Source organism: Oncorhynchus gorbuscha, linkage group LG15 (genome assembly GCF_021184085.1).
Source record: "Oncorhynchus gorbuscha isolate QuinsamMale2020 ecotype Even-year linkage group LG15, OgorEven_v1.0, whole genome shotgun sequence".
NCBI classification, from domain to species: Eukaryota; Metazoa; Chordata; class Actinopteri; order Salmoniformes; family Salmonidae; genus Oncorhynchus; species Oncorhynchus gorbuscha.
Window position 1 is genome coordinate 14,745,930 of NC_060187.1, and position 16,719 is coordinate 14,762,648.

Sequence of the window (16,719 nt, forward strand, 5' to 3'; positions counted from 1 at the left end):
AGGGAGTCCAGTAACCAGGAGCAGGGAGTCCAGTAACCAGGAGCAGGGAGTCCAGTAACCAGGAGCAGGGAGTCAGGTAGCCAGGAGCAGGGAGTCCAGTAACCAGGAGCAGGGAGTCAGGCAGGCAGGAGCAGGGAGTCCAGTAACCAGGAGCAGGGAGTCAGGTAGCCAGGAGCAGGGAGTCCAGTAACCAGGAGCAGGGAGTCCAGTAACCAGGAGCAGGGAGTCAGGTAGCCAGGAGCAGGGAGTCCAGTAACCAGGAGCAGGGAGTCCAGTAACCAGGAGCAGGGAGTCCAGTAACCAGGAGCAGGGAGTCAGGTAGCCAGGAGCAGGGAGTCCAGTAACCAGGAGCAGGGAGTCCAGTAACCAGGAGCAGGGAGTCCAGTAACCAGGAGCAGGGAGTCCAGTAACCAGGAGCAGGAAGTCCAGTAGCCAGGAGCAGGGAGTCCAGTAGCCAGGAGCAGGGAGTCATGCAGGCAGGAGCAGGGAGTCAGGCAGGCAGGAGCAGGGAGTCAGGTAGCCAGGAGCAGGGAGTCAGGTAGCCAGGAGCAGGGAGTCAGGTAGCCAGGAGCAGGGAGTCAGGCAGGCAGGAGAAGGGAGTCCTGTAACCAGGAGCAGGGAGTCCAGTAGCCAGGAGCAGGGAGTCAGGTAGCCAAGAGCAGGGAGTCAGGTAGCCAGGGGCAGGGAGTCAGATAACCAGGGGCAGGGAGTCAGGTAACCAGGAGCAGGGAGTCCAGTAGCCATGAGCAGGGAGTCAGGCAGGCAGGAGCAGGGAGTCAGGCAGGCAGGAGCAGGGAGTCAGGTAACCAGGAGCAGGGAGTCCAGTAGCCAGGAGCAGGGAGTCAGGTAGCCAGGAGCAGGGAGTCAGGTAACCAGGAGCAGGGAGTCCAGTAGCCAGGAGCAGGGAGTCAGGTAGCCAGGAGCAGGGAGTCAGGTAACCAGGGGCAGGAAGTCAGGTAACCAGGAGCAGGGAGTCCAGTAGCCAGGAGCAGGGAGTCAGGAAGCTAGGAGCAGGGAGTCAAGTAGCCTGGAGCAGGGAGTCAGATAGCCAGGAGCAGGAAGCCAGGAGCAGGGAGTCAAGTAGCCAGGAGAAGGAAGTCAGGTAGCCAGGAGCAGGGAGTCAGACAGGCAGGCAGGCAGCTGGTTGAGGTTTGTGTGGCAGAGCCCCCTTTTGTTGTGGGATAATGGGGTGAAGAGCCATAAACACCGATGAGAAGGGGCCTTAAGGGCTTTCAGGGGAGATGGGGGACACGGGGGAGACTGGGAGAGTAGGAAGGGAGAGGAAGGGGGACAGGGGCCGTGTCAAAGCTGCTGTTAATTATATCTCTAATCACCAATCAGTACAGAGAATTCCCCCAGGGCCCAACATGATCCCAACCTGTCCAGAATTAGCACAACAGTGTACCTGCAAGGTTATCCACACCATCACCACCATCTTCCTCATCACCCCACTTGGCGCCATTTCCTACAGCCGCCATTTTTGTTCTAGTCCTCCAGAGGACATGATGATGATGACACCATCCGTTTATTATTTTGCGTCCATTACCATTTAGAAATTGAAATATACTCTAATATATCTCTCAGTGGATTGGCGCTGCAGCGTGTTGCATTGTCATGTTGATGTCCGCCGGGCGGTCTGGATAGCCATTCATTAAGAGATAATGATGACACGTATCAACGATGATTAATAGGAAGCACATTGTTTGTTTTCGACGGGGGGTGGGGTCCATTCTGCTCCGTCATGTTGTTTGCATGGTAAGTGTGTCTTATACCCTATTATGGGGTGGATCATTTGTCACTAGCTGTCTTCCTTTTGTCTCTGACATTCTCCTTGGATAATGGCCCTTCAAATTGATCTGCATTGAGGGCCACATTGAACAAAGGCTAGCCTAAATGGCCTCTTTTAGCCCGTGTAAACTGAAAACATGGCAACACCTAGCACTGCAAGGGGTAGAGAGTTAGGAGGGTGGGTGGTTGGTGTATGTAGTGCAGAGTTCAAAGAAATTATACAAAGGTTTTATCATTGGTTATTTCACTGTTGTATGGCTATATGGATGTACATTCGGAATTGTGTTGTCAATTTCTTGGACAACACAATATTGTTAAACCAAAATGTTCAAGAAAACTGATTCTCGTCGAGGTATCTAACACTCAACGACATGGTGATTGATACATGGGAAAACTATCCGGTGCACCACACCATCATCCAAATCTCCCAGTGGACATCTCTCCCGCTGGTCCTTACAACACTGAGCCAGACCTGATCCCTACTGCACCACCCAGGGACCAGCTGCCCAACACCCCATCCATGTCCCTAGCCCCTCAGCCCATCAGCGACACCGTAGGCCATGGCCAGGCAGACATCATCACTCACTATGGTTAAGGAGGCTGACAGAAGAGGTATGATAAATGGGTATCAGTGCAAATTGAATATTGTTTTTCTCAGACATGATCCTGTTTAATCCTGATTTAACAAGGACGTTCAGACCGGAGAGATACATCATCTAAATCATCCATATCTACGGTTCAGATTCAGACTTAGTCATCACTGGTAATGTGATCAGGTGTAGCAGGACAATACTAGATGATGTGGTCACTAAATGGATTCAGGGTTAAACATCAAATCGTCCATGTTGTTACATGAGGCTTGTCTAAATGGTTCTAACCCTGTAGACACACAGACCAGACCAGGGAACAGTGACCAACAGCTGGACCCCTGTCATTTTTCTCTGGGTCTGTCGTTTAACCAACAATTAGCGGCAAAATGACCCAGCCTCCAGGATGCTAGCCAGGCCCCACTGTCCACAGCAGGTTGGTTATCACCTCAGAGACTAGCTATGAGCTTACTAGCGCGCTAAGCTAGCTGTATCATCAGAGACTAGTCATTAGAATGCTAGCGCAGCAGGTTGGTTATAACCTCAGAGATGTTAACCTCATTTGCAAGCCTGCTAGCGTTTAGCATGCTATACTAGCTGGACTTCACTGTACTGCAGTGGTGTTGAACAACCAGCGGTCCAATGGGGAACATGTGTACAGGGCCAGAGCCTGGGAGATGTGATTTGTGAGGTAACAATAATGTTGCCAGGCCCCCTCCACCCTCCATGGCCCAGCCGACATCCAGTGTCCACTCCAGCAGCATTTCCAACTGAATAACTCTATAAAATGGACACCTGCCACCCGACCTGCATGTATCACCACGGTCCAAGCCTTTGTGGCGAGCAGCACAATCGCCCGGCAGTCACGGCCAGTTGCCCGCTGATGTATCAGATGCGATCCCAAGGCAAGGGTTCAGTGCCCCAGCCAAATGTTCAAGTTATTTGTTCCTGTCATTAAACTAAACTTTATTGTGACCCTCTCTGGCTGTTATTGCACCGGTAGCGCTTCTCCTGGACCGGACTTTATCATTTCTACTGTCTATGAATCTCCAGGGCTTTGCCACTGCACTTCACTTAGCTATAATTCCTGCTGTGTGCCCTCATACTAGGAAAGGCCAGGGGAGAGATGGGAGGAGGGTGGAGTGGAGTGGAAAAACGGATATGACAAAAGCAAGTGTTTTTCAATTTGCTTCTCAGATTTGCAATTTAATAAACACCCTCACAGCATGCACACACTCACACAGTGTCAGCTATTTTTGTGCCTCAGTATTTGTGTGTTCACTCTGTTTATTTCTACATAGCCTGTTGTAGAATGGTCAACAGTGTGATTGCATTATGATCTGATTGTCACCATGTCAAACATTTACTAATTCCATTTTTTTTACAGGCCTACAATTAACCTACCTCTACAGGATCACCAGGCCTCTTCCCAACCTACCTCTACAGGATCACCAGGCCTCTTCTCAACCTACCTCTACAGGATCACCAGGCCTCTTCTCAACCTACCTCTACAGGATCACCAGGCCTCTTCTCAACCTACCTCTACAGGATCACCAGGCCTCTTCCCAACCTACCTCTACAGGATCACCGGGCCTCTTCCCTTCTTTGTCATCCATCCAGTCCCATCTAAGATCCAAACCATTAACCTGTGGCCATGGTGAGAACCATTATTATTCTTTTTATTATGGAACTTTACATCAAAGTTTTCGTTGAGGTGAAAAATGGAAAGTGTGGTGCCTGTTAAACTGTAATGAAAAGGGTTGTGATCCATGAGTGTTGCTTTGCCTCAGTGTGCTTTACGGAGGACAGAGAGAGGGCATCCCTCGCTGGGTTTTTGTCATTTACTCACATCTTTCCATTATTCCATATGCTCCTACCTTTCCATATTGATTCCCCTCTCTCTCTCTAAGTGTTATCGGTGTTATTTAAGAAAAAGTGATCTCAATCAGAATAAAAAAATGTATGTGTCTGAAATGTGTTTGTGGATCATTAGGACGCTTTGACTGTTACAAAAACATTGTTATTTCCTAGTTACGCTCTGGACAAGAGGTGGTTGTTTTTACAGCATTTGTATTTCCAACGGTTCTAGAAAATATAAACTGCAGATAAACGATGTGACATAAAACCGCAGCCCTTGTCCTATCATGCCTGGGGGGCTTCCAGGCTGAAACTGTCTTCATATTCACCTCCTGTGAATAGATAGAGGTAACATCCTTTTCTCCTCTGTGAAAAAAAGAAGATATTTTGATGTGCTTTAGTAAGATGGTTGGATGGCTGGATTATGCCATTTTGCATCTTTATATGTATATGTGTGGATCTGATGACACACTCCGCCAGCAAACCAATTTCAGGGTGTGCCTGGACATCGTGTTGTCATACGTTCCATGAAATGATTCTTGCATGATCAATCTACAATAGTAATATTAATATTAAAGTTTCTGAGATTCATGTCTGATCTCACACAATACAATAATAATTGTGTATAAAATTGAACGTTTTTTCAGCCATTGTGGTTTGTGTCTATGAGATGTATTAAATTCGATTCCACCACTGTTGGTCAAGCCTAAGGTCTGTCGCTGGTCTTAGGGAACCAACCATCACCCCTACATCTCCAACAACCCTTCTTCCCAATGAGGTTAAAAAAAGCACGTTTTTGCTCTTTAAGATGGCGGGACATAACCCATCCATGGAACATAAACATGTCTGCTAGTTGGTGGAAGATGGATAGAGGCACACATGCCTGCCTTCATAAAAAGGTCTTTAAACCCTCGTTCAGATCTCCTTCCCATTCCCAAGGAAGGATGAGATTAAAGGAAGAAACAAGGGGAGCCGTGCGCCCGCCCCGCAGGCTTCTGGGTAAACGTAATGGATTGGCAGGAAAGTTTAAAAGCACCGAGGGGGGAGGCCATTATGCAGAACAGGGTTGGCTGATAGTAATCTGCGCCTTGTCTCTCAGCCGCCAAAGACAAAGAACACACGCCGAGGCCCTGATTGCTTCTTAAGAAGCTTCTCCCCACACTCCGCCATGATGGATTTCCGTATTTTGACTGTTAATATGTTTGAATGAAAATTATTTATACATTTTGGCGAGGTTGAGCGCCTCTCGCCATGATTACTGCCTCGGAGAATGAGACTGGAGGAGCAGGAAATGTCCATGTCAGAGCCTGATGCATACCCAGATTATAGGCTGATTGTAGCTCAGATGAGCGCCGGTGGAGAATCGTTCGCCCATGCCTGGGACAACTCCCCGTCCCTGACAAGGCCTTTTAGTTTTTCTGGTTATTGATGCATTCTGCATAAATGCAATCCGCCGGTGGTGTTGGTTGGCGGGATGGTTGGTGGGCTAGAGGGATGAGGTGATGGAGGGATGGGGGGATACGGAGGTGTGAGGTGGGTATTTAATAAACTCTGAGGCAGGGTGGCAAGCGGCGGAGAGGTAGAGAAACCTGAGTGTTTTTTATCCGCCTCGGTTACTCGTCATGCCACGTCGACTGGGGAGCTGATCAAAAGTGAATGTCATGCAGGGGGATCTGCATGTGTGATGATGAAGCCCAAGTAGACATTCATCAGGAGATAGCGTGGTGCCAGTTAACTGAGGAGATATTGTGGTCCCGGTTCACTGAGGAGATAGCATGGTGCCAGTTAACTGAGGAGATATTGTAGTCCCGGTTCACTGAGGAGATATTGTGGTCCCGGTTCACTGAGGAGATATTGTGGTCCCGGTTCACTGAGGAGATATTGTGGTCCCGGTTCACTGAGGAGATATTGTGGTCCCGGTTCACTGAGATAGCGTGGTGCCAGTTAACTGAGGAGATATTGTAGTCCCGGTTCACTGAGGAGATATTGTGGTCCCGGTTCACTGAGGAGAGATTGTGGTCCCGGTTCACTGAGATAGCGTGGTGCCAGTTAACTGAGGAGATAATGTGGTGCTGGTTCACTGAGGAGATAGTGTGGTGCCGGTTCACTGAGGAGATAGTGTGGTGCCGGTTCACTGAGGAGATAATGTGGTGCTGGTTCACTGAGGAGATAGTGTGGTGCTGGCTCACTGAGGAGATAGCGTGATGCTGGTTCACCGAGGAGATAGCGTGGTGCCGGTTAACTGAGGAGATAGTGTGGTGCCGGTTCACGGAGGAGATAATGTGGTGCTGGTTCACTGAGGAGATAGTGTGGTGCTGGCTCACTGAGGAGATAGCGTGATGCTGGTTCACCGAGGAGATAGCGTGGTGCCGGTTCACTGAGGAGATAGCGTGGTGCCGGTTCAGTGAGGAGATAGCGTGGTGCTGGTTCACTGAGAAGATAGTGTGGTGCTGGTTCACCGAGGAGATAGCGTGGTGCTGGTTCACTGAGGACATAGCGTGGTGCCGGTTCACTGAGGAGATAGCGTGGTGTTGGTTCACCGAGGAGATAGCGTGGTGCTGGTTCACTGAGGAAATAGCTTGGTGCCGGTTCACAGAGGAGATAGCGTGGTGCTGGTTCACTGAGAAGATAGTGTGGTGCTGGTTCACCGAGGAGATAGCGTGGTGCTGGTTCACCGAGGAGATAGCATGGTGCTGGTTCAACGAGGAGATAGCGTGGGGAAGGGGGGAAGGGGGGGAAGGGTCTTTGCCATCAGCAGACAGACAGTTTGTCATGGAGGTCAGATAGGGAATGGAGTCGTGTCTGGAATCACATTACAGATGCTGTGGATGCAGAGATAATCGGATGTAGAGACATGGCCAGGGAATCCATGCTCTGTCTCTGTGAGATCCAAATTGATACAGCAAGAAGTTAACGGGGCCTCCAAGGGGCTTCACTACCAAGGAACCCTCAAAACCCCTTCCAACCAAGCCTAAATAAAAGCGTATTCATAATTTCATGTTCTGCTCTCTCCAGTGCTGACTCTATAGTCATAAACAATTTTGATTGGATTTCTCAAAGTGACCTCTGGAACAAAATGATATGTTCTTATGCCAAAGGACCAACATAAATATTTCAATAGCCACTAACTGAACCTCAAACTAACCTTCCACCAAGTCAGACCAACCTGAACTCAAGTCACTTTACAGTAAAATGGCATAAGCAATAAACAAGAAACAAATCTTCACACCCCCCTTCCCTCCCCTCCACCCCTCCCTCACCTTTTGCCCCCCCACTCCCCACCCAAGTAACAGGCAGGTGCTGTCTCTGTCTCTGTCTCTGTCTCTGTCTCTGTCTCTGTCTCTGTCTCTGTCTCTGTCTCTGTCTCTGTTTTGGGGCCGGATTTGAATAGGAGCCTTGTTTTATGAAACGGTGTAATTGGAAGGCAGTGATTTACTGCAGTGTATACAGGGAATGCATCCAACAAAATATCTGGAAGCAGGAAATAATCACTTCCCGGCCAGCCAACGCATCTATCTGGACACAGGTATATTTTAACCACCCCGTGTTGACAGTGTTGACTATTAGCCAGCAAATAAATTATTCAGTACTCACAAGTCGGGGGGAAAATGGAAAAATCTCCGTTCTCCCCAACTAGCCTATAACAGGACAAAGCCAGCGTGGCGGAGATGGGAGGGCAGAAAAAAAGAGGCAGTCATTTTTTGTTCAATTACAAAAGGCAAATATTTATTATTTATAAGTACTTTCCTTGTATGGGTTTAAATGTTATTTATGGACCTGTTGCATAGTGATTTCCAATGTAACTCATTATTTTTAGCCAGAGGGTGTTGTAAAAGAGCAAGGATATATTTAATGACACTCTGCTAGTCGGTGCAATTACAGTGTAATCATTATGTAAAATGTGCTATTAATTAAAGCAATTTCTAGGCTAAGGAACATTATTTTCTGCAGGGCTCTTCTCTGCTCCTCATCCCTCAGAAAGCAGCCAGCCAGCGAGCCTTCTGTTTTTCACTAAAGACCTCTTTTATGTTGTGACTTGACTACATACATATTTATAAAAGAGATTTTCATCATGCACAGATTTAACCACGGGCAGATTATTAATGTGGGGGATGTCCCACAAAAGGTTTGAAAGGCAATTAGGTTTCTTTCCAATCTTATATTTCTGTTTTCGTCTTTTGGTGGTGATAACTATATTATAAAGAGCAATGTATTCAGAATACATAATTATGCTTCTTTATTTAGGAAAAAAAGTATAATTCTTATTCCCACATTATTTTTCATCTATAATATGCAGTTCAGTAATATACATAGTATCTTAATGGTATATTTTATATAATGAGTTTAATTCAATGAGATTACAGAACATAGATATATCTTTGCATGCATTTTTACAAATGCAGTAACAAAATAGCTTCTTAAGTTATGTGATAATGCTGGCATACCAACGTACATTACAAAGTCTTTCTTTAAAATTCCAGAATCTAATTGTCTTGTTCATCAGAAAGAAAATGTTGATGTTAGCAGAGATAATGTGATTGACCCTGTGTTTTCTATGCTGGCAGGCCCCAATGTTACTGCTGAGCAGAGGGGCCATTGGCACTTCCATTGCTCTTCAGACGGAATCTGTTTTATTTACTTCTCGGTACAAAGGAAACGATTAAGAAAACAATTGCTTTTCAAGAATAATACAATCCAGTTACATTGCAAATGCAATTGTTTGCTATTCAAAGAGTATTGGGCTGTAGACATAGTTCTGTTATATTAGACAGCAGAGGACTGAACAAAGGCTATGGGTTTACTCCTTCTCCTGTTAGTGAGATGTTTACTCCTTCCCCTGTTAGTGAGATGTTTTCTCCTCCTCCTGTTAGTGAGATGTTTACTCCTCCTGTTAGTGAGATGTTTTCTCCTCCTCCTGTTAGTGAGATGTTTTCTCCTCCTCCTGTTAGTGAGATGTTTACTCCTTCTTCTGTTAGTGAGATGTTTACTCCTTCTCCTGTTAGTGAGATGTTTACTCCTTCTCCTGTTAGTGAGATGTTTACTCCCCCTCCTGTTAGTGAGATGTTTACTCCTTCCCCCGTTAGTGAGATGTTTTCTCCTTCCCCTGTTAGTGAGATGTTTACTCCTTCTCCTGTTAGTGAGATGTTTAGTCCTTCCCCTGTTAGTGAGATGTTTACTCCTTCTCCTGTTAGTGAGATGTTTACTCCTCTTGTTAGTGAGATGTTTACTCCTTCCCCTGTTAGTGAGATGTTTACTCCTCCTGTTAGTGAGATGTTTACTCCTCCTGTTAGTGAGATGTTTTCCCTCCCCTGTTAGTGAGATGTTTACTCCTTCCCCTGTTAGTGAGATGTTTACTCCTTCCCCTGTTAGTGAGATGTTTACTCCTTCCCCTGTTAGTGAGATGTTTTCTCCTCCTCCTGTTAGTGAGATGTTTTCTCCTCCTCCTGTTAGTGAGATGTTTACTCCTTCCCCTGTTAGTGAGATGTTTACTCCTCCTCCTGTTAGTGAGATGTTTACTCCTCCTCCTGTTAGTGAGATGTTTACTCCTCCTCCTGTTAGTGAGATGTTTACTCCTCCCCTGTTAGTGAGATGTTTACTCCTTCCCCTGTTAGTGAGATGTTTACTCCTCCTGTTAGTGAGATGTTTACTCCTCCTCCTGTTAGTGAGATGTTTACTCCTTCCCCTGTTAGTGAGATGTTTACTCCTCCTCCTGTTAGTGAGATGTTTACTCCTTCCCTGTTAGTGAGATGTTTACTCCTCCTCCTGTTAGTGAGATGTTTACTCCTTCCCCTGTTAGTGAGATGTTTACTCCCCCTGTTAGTGAGATGTTTACTCCTCCTCCTGTTAGTGAGATGATTACTCCTCTTCCTGTTTGTGAGATGTTTACTCATCCTCTTGTTAGTGAGATGTTTACTCCTTCCCCTGTTAGTGAGATGTTTTCTCCTCCTCCTGTTAGTGAGATGTTTACTCCTCCTCCTGTTAGTGAGATGTTTACTCCTTCCCCTGTTAGTGAGATGTTTACTCCTTCCCCTGTTAGTGAGATGTTTTCTCCTCCTCCTGTTAGTGAGATGTTTACTCCTCCTGTTAGTGAGATGTTTACTCCTCCTGTTAGTGAGATGTTTACTCCTTCTGTTAGTGAGATGTTTACTCCTCCTCCTGTTAGTGAGATGTTTTCTCCTCCACCTGTTAGTGAGATGTTTTCTCCTCCTCTTGTTAGTGAGATGTTTACTCCTTCCCCTGTTAGTGAGATGTTTACTCCTTCCCCTGTTAGTGAGATGTTTACTCCTCCTGTTAGTGAGATGTTTACTCCTTCTCCTGTTAGTGAGATGTTTACTCCTTCCCCTGTTAGTGAGATGTTTTCTCCTCCTCCTGTTAGTGAGATGTTTACTCCTCCTCCTGTTAGTGAGATGTTTACTCCTGTTAGTGAGATGTTTACTCCTTCCCCTGTTAGTGAGATGTTTACTCCTTCCCCTGTTAGTGAGATGTTTTCTCCTCCTCCTGTAAGTGAGATGTTTACTCCTTCCCCTGTTAGTGAGATGTTTACTCCTCCCCTGTTAGTGAGATGTTTACTCCTTCCCCTGTTAGTGAGATGTTTACTCCTTCCCCTGTTAGTGAGATGTTTTCTCCTCCTCCTGTTAGTGAGATGTTTACTCCTCCTCCTGTTAGTGAGATGTTTACTCCTTCCCCTGTTAGTGAGATGTTTACTCCTCCCTGTTAGTGAGATGTTTACTCCTCCTCCTGTTAGTGAGATGTTTACTCCTCCTCCTGTTAGTGAGATGTTTACTCCTCCTCCTGTTAGTGAGATGTTTACTCCTTCTCCTGTTAGTGAGATGTTTACTCCTTCCCCTGTTAGTGAGATGTTTACTCCTCCTCCTGTTAGTGAGATGTTTACTCCTTCCCCTGTTAGTGAGATGTTTACTCCTCCCCTGTTAGTGAGATGTTTACTCCTTCCCCTGTTAGTGAGATGTTTACTCCTCCTGTTAGTGAGATGTTTTCTCCTCCTCCTGTTAGTGAGATGTTTACTCCTCCTCCTGTTAGTGAGATGTTTACTCCTCCCTGTTAGTGAGATGTTTACTCCTCCTCCTGTTAGTGAGATGTTTACTCCTCCTCCTGTTAGTGAGATGTTTACTCCTCCTCCTGTTAGTGAGATGTTTACTCCTCCTCCCTGTTAGTGAGATGTTTACTCCTCCTCCTGTTAGTGAGATGTTTACTCCTCCTGTTAGTGAGATGTTTACTCCTCCTGTTAGTGAGATGTTTACTCCTCCTCCTGTTAGTGAGATGTTTACTCCTTCCCCTGTTAGTGAGATGTTTACTCCTTCTCCTGTTAGTGAGATGTTTACTCCTCCTCCTGTTAGTGAGATGTTTACTCCTTCTCCTGTTAGTGAGATGTTTACTCCTCCCTGTTAGTGAGATGTTTACTCCTCCTGTTAGTGAGATGTTTACTCCTTCCCCTGTTAGTGAGATGTTTACTCCTCCTCCTGTTAGTGAGATGTTTACTCCTCCTCCTGTTAGTGAGATGTTTACTCCTCCTCCTGTTAGTGAGATGTTTACTCCTCCCCTGTTAGTGAGATGTTTACTGTTTACTCCTCCTGTTAGTGAGATGTTTACTCCTTCTCCTGTTAGTGAGATGTTTACTCCTTCCCTGTTAGTGAGATGTTTTCTCCTCCCCTGTTAGTGAGATGTTTACTCCTCCTTAGTGAGATGTTTACTCCTCCTCCTGTTAGTGAGATGTTTACTCCTTCCCCTGTTAGTGAGATGTTTACTCCTTCCCCTGTTAGTGAGATGTTTACTCCTCCTCCTGTTAGTGAGATGTTTACTCCTCCTCCTGTTAGTGAGATGTTTACTCCTCCTCCTGTTAGTGAGATGTTTACTCCTTCTCCTGTTAGTGAGATGTTTACTCCTCCTGTTAGTGAGATGTTTACTCCTCCTCCTGTTAGTGAGATGTTTTCTCCTCCTCCTGTTAGTGAGATGTTTACTCCTCCTGTTAGTGAGATGTTTACTCCTCCTCCTGTTAGTGAGATGTTTACTCCTCCCTGTTAGAGATGTTTACTCCTTCTCCTGTTAGTGAGATGTTTACTCCTCCTCCTGTTAGTGAGATGTTTACTCCTCCTCCTGTTAGTGAGATGTTTACTCCTCCTCCTGTTAGTGAGATGTTTACCCTCCTGTTAGTGAGTGAGATGTTTACTCCTCCTCCTGTTAGTGAGATGTTTACTCCTCCCCTGTTAGTGAGATGTTTACTCCTTCTCCTGTTAGTGAGATGTTTACTCCTTGTTAGTGAGATGTTTACTCCTCCCCTGTTAGTGAGATGTTTACTCTCCTCCTCCTGTTAGTGAGATGTTTACTCCTCCTCCTGTTAGTGAGATTTTACTCCTCCTCCTGTTAGTGAGATGTTTACTCCTCCTGTTAGTGAGATGTTTACTCCTCCTCCTGTTAGTGAGATGTTTACTCCTCCTCCTGTTAGTGAGATGTTTACTCCTTCCTCCTGTTAGTGAGATGTTTACTCCTCCTGTTAGTGAGATGTTTACTCCTTCCCCTGTTAGTGAGATGTTTACTCCTTCCCCTGTTAGTGAGATGTTTACTCCTTCTCCTGTTAGTGAGATGTTTACTCCTGTTAGTGAGATGTTTACTCCTCCTCCCTCCTGTTAGTGAGATGTTTACTCCTCCTCCTGTTAGTGAGATGTTTACTCCTCCTCCTGTTAGTGAGATGTTTTCTCCTCCTCCTGTTAGTGAGATGTTTACTCCTTCCCCTGTTAGTGAGATGTTTACTCCTTCCCTCCTGTTAGTGAGATGTTTACTCCTCCTCCTGTTAGTGAGATGTTTACTCCTCCTCCTGTTAGTGAGATGTTTACTCCTCCTCCTGTTAGTGAGATGTTTACTCCTTCCCCTGTTAGTGAGATGTTTACTCCTCCTGTTAGTGAGATGTTTACTCCTTCCCTGTTAGTGAGATGTTTACTCCTCCTCCTGTTAGTGAGATGTTTACTCCTCCTCCTGTTAGTGAGATGTTTTCTCCTCCTCCTGTTAGTGAGATGTTTACTCCTTCCCCTGTTAGTGAGATGTTTACTCCTCCTGTTAGTGAGATGTTTACTCCTCCTCCTGTTAGTGAGATGTTTACTCCTCTTCCTGTTTGTGAGATGTTTACTCCTCCTCCTGTTAGTGAGATGTTTACTCCTCCTCCTGTTAGTGAGATGTTTACTCCTCCCCTGTTAGTGAGATGTTTAGTTAGTGAGATGTTTACTCCTCCTCCTGTTAGTGAGATGTTTACTCCTTCCTGTTAGTGAGATGTTTACCTCCTGTTAGTGAGATGTTTACTCCTTCCCCTGTGAGATGTTTACTCCTCCTCCTGTTAGTGAGATGTTTACTCCTCCTGTTAGTGAGATGTTTACTCCTTCTCCTGTTAGTGAGATGTTTACTCCTCCTCCTGTTAGTGAGATGTTTACTCCTCCTCCTGTTAGTGAGATGTTTACTCTCCTTCTCCTGTTAGTGAGATGTTTACTCCTTCCTGTTTGAGATGTTTTCTCCTCCTCCTGTTAGTGAGATGTTTACTCCTCCTCCCTGTTAGTGAGATGTTTACCTCCTCCTCCTCCTGTTAGTGAGATGTTTCTCCTCCTCCTGTTAGTGAGATGTTTTCTCCTCCTCCTGTTAGTGAGATGTTTACTCCTCCTCCTGTTAGTGAGATGTTTACTCCTCCTGTTAGTGAGATGTTTACTCCTTCTCCTGTTAGTGAGATGTTTACTCCTCCTCCTGTTAGTGAGATGTTTACTCCTCCTCCTGTTAGTGAGATGTTTACTCCTCCTCCTGTTAGTGAGATGTTTTTACTCCTCCTCCTGTTAGTGAGATGTTTTCTCCTCCTCCTGTTAGTGAGATGTTTACTCCTTCCCCTGTTAGTGAGATGTTTACTCCTCCCCTGTTAGTGAGATGTTTACTCCTCCTCCTGTTAGTGAGATGTTTACTCCTTCCCCTGTTAGTGAGATGTTTACTCCTCCTCCTGTTAGTGAGATGTTTTCTCCTCCTCCTGTTAGTGAGATGTTTTCTCCTCCTCCTGTTAGTGAGATGTTTACTCCTTCCCCTGTTAGTGAGATGTTTACTCCTTCCCCTGTTAGTGAGATGTTTACTCCTTCCCTGTTAGTGAGATGTTTACTCCTCCCCTGTTAGTGAGATGTTTTCTCCTCCTCCTGTTAGTGAGATGTTTTCTCCTCCTCCTGTTAGTGAGATGTTTACTCCTCCTCCTGTTAGTGAGATGTTTACTCCTCCTCCTGTTAGTGAGATGTTTACTGTTTAGATGTTTTCTCCTCCTCCTGTTAGTGAGATGTTTTCTCCTCCTCCTGTTAGTGAGATGTTTACTCCTTCCCCTGTTAGTGAGATGTTTACTCCTTCCCTGTTAGTTAGTGAGATGTTTACTCCTTCCTCCTGTTAGTGAGATGTTTACTCCTTCCTCCTGTTAGTGAGATGTTTTCTCCTCCTCCTGTTAGTGAGATGTTTACTCCCTGTTAGTGAGATGTTTACTCCTGTTAGTGAGATGTTTACTCCTTCCCCTGTTAGTGAGATATTTTCTCCTCCTCCTGTAAGTGAGATGTTTACTCCGTCCCCTGTTAGTGAGATGTTTACTCCTCCTGTTAGTGAGATGTTTACTCCTCCTCCTGTTAGTGAGATGTTTACTCCTCTTCCTGTTTGTGAGATGTTTACCTCTTGTTAGTGAGATGTTTACTCCTTCCTGTTAGTGAGATGTTTTCTCCTCCTCCTGTTAGTGAGATGTTTACTCCTTCCCTGTTAGTGAGATGTTTACTCCTCCTCCTCCTGTTAGTGAGATGTTTACTCCTTCCCCTGTTAGTGAGATGTTTACTCCTTGAGATGTTTTCCCCTGTTAGTGAGATGTTTACTCCTCCTCCTGTTAGTGAGATGTTTACTCCTCCTCCTGTTAGTGAGATGTTTACTCCTTCCCCTGTTAGTGAGATGTTTACTCCTCCTCCTGTTAGTGAGATGTTTACTCCTCCTCCTGTTAGTGAGATGTTTTCTCCTCCTCCTGTTAGTGAGATGTTTACTCCTCCTCCTGTTAGTGAGATGTTTACTCCTCCTCCTGTTAGTGAGATGTTTACTCTCCTCCTCCTGTTAGTGAGATGTTTACTCCTTCCCTGTTAGATGTTTACTCCTTCCTTAGTGAGATGTTTACTCCTGTTAGTGAGATGTTTACTCCTTCCCCTGTTAGTGAGATGTTTACTCCTCCTGTTAGTGAGATGTTTACTCCTCCTCCTGTTAGTGAGATGTTTACTCCTCCTCCTGTTAGTGAGATGTTTACTCCTCCTCCTGTTAGTGAGATGTTTACTCCTTCCCCTGTTAGTGAGATGTTTACTCCTTCCCTGTTAGTGAGATGTTTACTCCTCCTCCTGTTAGTGAGATGTTTTCTCCTCCTCCTGTTAGTGAGATGTTTTCCTCCTCCTCCCCTGTTAGTGAGATGTTTACTCCTTCCCCTGTTATTGAGATGTTTACTCCTTCTCCTGTTAGTGAGATGTTTACTCCTTCCCCTGTTAGTGAGATGTTTACTCCACCTCCTGTTAGTGAAATGTTTACTCCTCCTCCTGTTACTGAGATGTTTTCTCCTCCTCCTGTTAGTGAGATGTTTACTCCTTCCCTGTTAGTGAGATGTTTACTCCTTCCCTGTTAGTGAGATGTTTTTTCTCCTCCTCCTGTTAGTGAGATGTTTACTCCTCCTCACTGTTAGTGAGATGTTTACTGTTAGTGAGATGTTTACTCCTTCTCCTGTTAGTGAGATGTTTACTCCTTCCTGTTAGTGAGATGTTTTCTCCTCCTCCCTGTTAGTGAGATGTTTACTCCTCCTGTTAGTGAGATGTTTACTCCTCCTCCTGTTAGTGAGATGTTTTCTCCTCCTCCCTTCCTGTTAGTGAGATGTTTACTCCTCCTCCTGTTAGTGAGATGTTTACTCCTCCTCCCTCCTCCTGTTAGTGAGATGTTTACTCCTCCCTGTTAGTGAGATGTTTACTCCTTCTCCTGTTAGTGAGATGATGTTTTTCTCCTCCCCTGTTAGTGAGATGTTTACTCCTCCTCCTGTTAGTGAGATGTTTACTCCTCCTCCTGTTAGTGAGATGTTTTCTCCTCCTCCTGTTAGTGAGATGATGTTTGAGATGTTTTCTCCTCCTCCTGTTAGTGAGATGTTTACTCCTTCCTCCTGTTAGTGAGATGTTTACTCCTCCTCCTGTTAGTGAGATGTTTACTCCTCCTCCTGTTAGTGAGATGTTTACTCCTCCTCCTGTTAGTGAGATGTTTACTCCTCCTCCTGTTAGTGAGATGTTTACTCCTCCCTCCTGTTAGTGAGATGTTTTCTCCTCCTCCTGTTAGTGAGATGTTTACTCCTCCCCTGTTAGTGAGATGTTTACCTCCTCCTCCTGTGTTAGTGAGATGTTTACTCCTCCTCCTGTTAGTGAGATGTTTTCTCCTCCTCCTGTTAGTGAGATGTTTACTCCTTCCTGTTAGT